The sequence below is a fragment of the Rhinichthys klamathensis genome, unplaced genomic scaffold (assembly GCF_029890125.1).
Source record: "Rhinichthys klamathensis goyatoka isolate OS25496 unplaced genomic scaffold, OSU_Roscu_1.1 h1tg000139l_1, whole genome shotgun sequence".
NCBI classification, from domain to species: Eukaryota; Metazoa; Chordata; class Actinopteri; order Cypriniformes; family Leuciscidae; genus Rhinichthys; species Rhinichthys klamathensis.
This window is the reverse complement of record NW_026606674.1, coordinates 2,442,527-2,448,526: the sequence shown is the minus strand read 5'-3', so window position 1 is coordinate 2,448,526 and position 6,000 is coordinate 2,442,527.

Below are 6,000 nucleotides of genomic sequence, written 5' to 3'. Positions count from 1 at the left end.
TAATTTCACATTTCTTCTACATAAATGACCCATTTTAAATACATATTCATCTTCGCAGAGGTGAAGTATCCCTTTAATTTGAGATGGCTTTATCTGAGAGCTGAGAGGATGTTGCAGTACACTATCATATATATCAGTGGTTTTCAGACCCTCTCTGCAGATTCTGTATGTCTCCTTCACCAGACACACTCAGTTGAGTTCATAGAGCCGTGTTCTGATGATAAACTCCTCATCTGAATCAGCTGGATTAAAACACGAGACATACAGCATATGCAGAGCGGTGGGTTCCCAGGACTGGGGTTCAGAACCACTTATAGAAAATAACTGTACATTTCTATCATGTATACTAAGATTACAAGTATTGAGTGATAATTGGATGTCTTTATAGCATGGATGCATCTAAAGAAGACGGGTTGTCCTTGGGAAGACTTGTAAACGATCAGACCAGAAATCCTACTTGCAAAATGAGAACCGTTGAAGTGAGCAGAAAACCTCACCTGTGTCTCTTTGCTGTACGAGACATTCTACCAGGAGAAGAAATCACTTACAATTATGGAGACTCAGATTGGCCATGGCGAGTCAAGGTACTATCAAGAAAATGCTAAAGAGATTGATCAGTAATTCATGATAATCTTTTACTGTCATTCTGATTAGTTACCATGTGATTGTGGTCTCATATTTCTGAAGCCTTTAAATCAAGCATCAGCAGAATCCACTGATAAAAAGCCAGCCAGCAGTTTGGGCCCGCAGAAATCGGTAGGTCCACTTTAAAACATCTGTATCATTATATTATTGACTATTTCAGCTTAGAGATGTGTGTGAAAGAAATGATAGTTAAAGTGTAGGACAGCTAGAGAAATGAACATAAACAAGTTTTTCTGTCCTTCACAAATATTTCCTGCTTTCTTAGCCCCATTGTGCAGCTTCTCTTCCCTTTCCTGAATTGGACAAGGTGAACAGCAAGGGTCCACATAAGCTGTCAGGCAAAGCAAGAACATCAAGGAATAAAACGGTAACCATCTCATACATGCAGCAGCGATCTACTGATGTTTACTGCCAGCTAGTTAAAAGTGCAGTCAGTGATTTCTGATAAACACTGTTGATATTTAAAATCGACAGCCAAACAAACACACACCTCCCTTCATTGCTCCGCCCCCAAAATAATGAACAACACAGGCAACCAGTTGACTACAGGTGCATATCCACTTCATCCAGCACACGTGTGTAATAGTTGTGGCACGTTCGGATCATTTTACTGACTTGGATCTTTGAATCTCGTTCATCAAAATTAACAAATCTTTTTTCGAAAACCTTTTGTTCATTTCAGTAGAATGTATTTAAAATGGTAGCCAAATTCCCCAAACACATCAAATGTTGATCGCATTTAGAATAAGAAAAAAAGTGCGATGCAAGGAAAAGGCCAAATTATGAGAGACGGAAATGATTCATTAATTTATTTGGGTCTTCAGGCTATGCAGTCTGTTAGTTACCTCACCTCCCGATCTAAGCCGTTCGTTCATCCTGTGACATCCTCATAAACTTAACTTTGCAGTCTGTAGTACCGGATACGTACACGTTTCGAGTCTATCGACTTCGGGTTCAAGTCATTCGTTCATCACGTGGCAGCCCCATTGAGCTATGCAGTCTGTAGTACCGGATACGTACACGTTTCGAGTCTATCGACTTCGGGTTCAAGTCATTCGTTCATCACGTGGCAGCCCCATTGAGCTATGCAGTCAATACTGGATGCAGAATTGATTAGTTCATATTTTGAGTCTTCGAGGACTTGAGAGGTGAACTAATCATTTATCTTTCCAGTACTGACAGCATAGCCTCAATGGGACTGATGGGAAGAACGAAGGACCCAAAGACTCGAGTGATTTAACTAATCATTTCTGTTTCCAGTACAGAACCTATAGGATGTTGTGTGTGCGCAGTCAACACAAAATTAAAGAATCACTCTCTGAGACAACTCAGTAGTCACGAGTCATTAAAGATTGTTCAAAATGTCTATCACACAAACAAGCCCCCCCGTTGGACCCCATTGAAGTCACTATATGGAGAAACACCTGGAGTGTGTTCCTCAAAAACCTTCATTTCTTTTACACTGAAGAAAGAAAGACATGAACATCTTAGATGGTGTGATGATGGCGAGTAAATTATCAGGAAATTTTAATTCTGAAGTGAACTAATCATTTAAGTAGTTATTGGTTCAGAGTTTTAATGTCTGAACCAGTGTAACTATTAATTTGACTATTGTCACAATTTTGTTGTTTTTTATTTTATTAATGATCTTTGCTTTGAAGTGTGCAAAACACGTTTCTTTATTTTTTGTTTACCCCTACAGTGTGTTTGTTTTGTTTTATATGGGTGCCACAGTTTTCAATATTTTTAATGTCATTTTATTCTTGTTTAAGCTAAATATCTCTTTATATATCTGCAGAAGCGGTTTCAATCAAGACTGTTACAGTCATCCTCAGTCGCATCCATATCTGGTGCACCCTCTTCATCAGCACCCTGTGCTGTGTCCACCTCTATAATGGCCTCATCAACCTCATGCCCTCCTGCCCTGTCCTCATCAACATCAACACCTCCCACGTCACCTTCATCATCCTCGCCTGTGCAGCCTTCATCATCCTCGCCTGTGCAGCCTTCATCATCCTCGCCTGTGCAGCCTTCATCATCCTCGCCTGTGCAGCCTTCATCATCCTCGCCTGTGCAGCCTTCATCATCCTCGCCTGGGCAGCCTTCATCAGCCTCGCCTGGGCAGCCTTCATCATCCTCGCCTGTGCAGCCTTCATCAGCCTCGCCTGGGCAGCCTTCATCAGCCTTGCCTGGGCAGCCTTCATCATCCTCGCCTGGGCAGCCTTCATCAGCCTCGCCTGGGCAGCCTTCATCAGCCTCGCCTGGGCAGCCTTCATCATCCTCGCCTGGGCAGCCTTCATCAGCCTCGCCTGGGCAGCCTTCATCAGCCTCGCCTGGGCAGCCTTCATCAGCCTCGCCTGGGCAGCCTTCATCATCCTCGCCTGTGCAGCCTTCATCAGCCTCGCCTGGGCAGCCTTCATCAGCCTGGCCTGGGCAGCCTTCATCATCCTCGCCTGGGCAGCCTTCATCAGCCTCGCCTGTGCAGCCTTCATCATCCTCGCCTGTGCAGCCTTCATCAGCCTCGCCTGGGCAGCCTTCATCATCCTCGCCTGTGAAGCCTTCATCAGCCTCGTCTGTGCAGCCTTCATCAGCCTCGCCTGGGCAGCCTTCATCATCCTCGCCTAGGCAGCCTTCATCAGCCTCGCCTGTGCAGCCTTCATCAGCCTCACCTGGGCAGCCTTCATCAGCCTCGCCTGGGCAGCCTTCATCAGCCTCGCCTGGGCAGCCTTCATCAGCCTCGCCTGGGCAGCCTTCATCATCCTCGCCTGTGCAGCCTTCATCAGCCTCGCCTGGGCAGCCTTCATCAGCCTCGCCTGGGCAGCCTTCATCAGCCTCGCCTGGGCAGCCTTCATCATCCTCGCCTGTGCAGCCTTCATCAGCCTCGCCTGGGCAGCCTTCATCATCCTCGCCTGGGCAGCCTTCATCAGCCTCGTCTGTGCAGCCTTCATCAGCCTCGCCTGGGCAGCCTTCATCAGCCTCGCCTGTGCAGCCTTCATCAGCCTCGCCTGTGCAGCCTTCATCAGCCTCGCCTGGGCAGCCTTCATCATCCTCGCCTGTGCAGCCTTCATCAGCCTCGTCTGTGCAGCCTTCATCAGCCTCGCCTGGGCAGCCTTCATCAGCCTCGCCTGGGCAGCCTTCATCAGCCTCGCCTGGGCAGCCTTCATCAGCCTGGCCTGGGCAGCCTTCATCAGCCTCGCCTGTGCAGCCTTCATCAGCCTCGCCTGTGCAGCCTTCATCAGCCTCGCCTGGGCAGCCTTCATCATCCTCGCCTGGGCAGCCTTCATCAGCCTCGCCTGGGCAGCCTTCATCAGCCTCGTCTGTGCAGCCTTCATCATCCTCGCCTGGGCAGCCTTCATCATCCTCGCCTGGGCAGCCTTCATCATCCTCGCCTGGGCAGCCTTCATCATCCTCGCCTGGGCAGCCTTCATCATCCTCGCCTGTGCAGCCTTCATCAGCCTCGCCTGGGCAGCCTTCATCATCCTCGCCTGGGCAGCCTTCATCAGCCTGGCCTGGGCAGCCTTCATCAGCCTGGCCTGGGCAGCCTTCATCATCCTCGCCTGTGCAGCCTTCATCATCCTCACCTGGGCAGCCTTCATCAGCCTCGCCTGGGCAGCCTTCATCAGCCTCGCCTGGGCAGCCTTCATCAGCCTGGCCTGTGCAGCCTTCATCAGCCTCGCCTGTGCAGCCTTCATCAGCCTCGCCTGTGCAGCCTTCATCAGCCTCGCCTGTGCAGCCTTCATCATCCTCGCCTGTGAAGCCCTCATCGCCTTATGCGCAGCATTCATCATCCTCATCCTCGCCTGCTCCACCCTTATCTTCACCTTGTGCTGTGTCAACACCAGTGGTTCACTCATCACAGGTGTCTGAGACACTCTCATGGGAGGTGGGTAGATTCATTTGCTGAATTATTGGGATGGTCGGGGTGTATTGCACTGGTAGAACTAACAATAGATTATATGAAATTATATATCATTTATATTGGTTTGTATTCATCCTCTTCCAGATATCCTCTTTAAGGCCATCAAGAAAAAGACAGGTATGTGACTTGCCATGTGATACTTTATATGCAATTTTTTTTTGCATAATTATGAATTGGCTTGCATAATAGTATCCGCAATATGATGAAACGTAATGTTACAGCAACCACTGCCTTGAGTAAGTGTTAAATTCTCTCATTCAGTATTCCGGAAGTTCCGTCTGTGACACAGACTACAGCGATGTCACAGACTACAGCGATGTTGACTACATACCAAAAATCAGCTCCGATGAATCGGATGGTAGTTCTTCTGGACATGACATGGTCAAAAGTGCTTTGATACATCCAACATCTCCCAACGAGGCAGGTAGTTCATCTGATCAATTTATGACCGCACCATCACCAAAAAAGATGAAATGCCAATCTAAAGAGACAAACACTTTGTCTGGTGAAAAGACTTTTATTCAGTCAATGCCATCACCAAAGCAGGAACGCAAGGCGTACAACAAGAAGCAGTATTGCCTTTATTGCTCTAAGCCATATTCAAAAATGGCAAGACACCTTGAATTTGTCCATCGCAACGAAGTGGGGGTTGTAAAGGCAATAGCATTTCCAAAACATTCCAAAGAAAGACAAGTCCAGTTAAACCTCCTTAGAAAAAGGGGCAACTTTGCCCACAACACAGATGTGGTGAGACAAGGACATGGGGAGATGATTGCCTGCTACCGTCCAAAAAATAGACAAAGAGCCAAAGAATTTATTCACTGCATTTACTGCCAAGGGCTTTACAACAAGCATAGCCTTTGGAAGCATATCAAAAACTGTCCCCTTAAACCTAAAGAGGATGATGCCCAGGGCAGGAAAAGAGTTCGATCTCTGTGTGCTTTAAACACACCAGTTGGCTTAGAAGTGAGCAAAGGTTTCAAGAAAATACTGTCCTTTATGAACTATGATGAAGTTTCGCGTGTAGTTCATACTGACAGATGCATCATGCAGCTGGGGGAGCACATGTTCAACAGGATGGGGTCTGATGTGACCAAACATGACTACATCAGACAGAAGATGAGAGAAGTAGGCAGACTTCTTCTTGAAGCAAGGAAGATTACCCCACTGAGAACAATGGTAGACTTCTTCATACCAGCAAACTTCAAACATGTCATAGCAGCTGTTAAAGTTTTATGTGGCTACAATGAAGAGAAAAACTCCTACCGCATTCCTTCTTTAGCTCTCAAACTTGGGCATTCTTTAAACAAGGTCTGTAGCATTGTTGAGAGCAATGCCATGATGTATGGAGATCATGATCGTGCTGAATGCGCCCGAGACTTCAGGAAAATACACCAGGCAAGGTGGAATGAGTACATTTCTGCTGGTGCTATAAC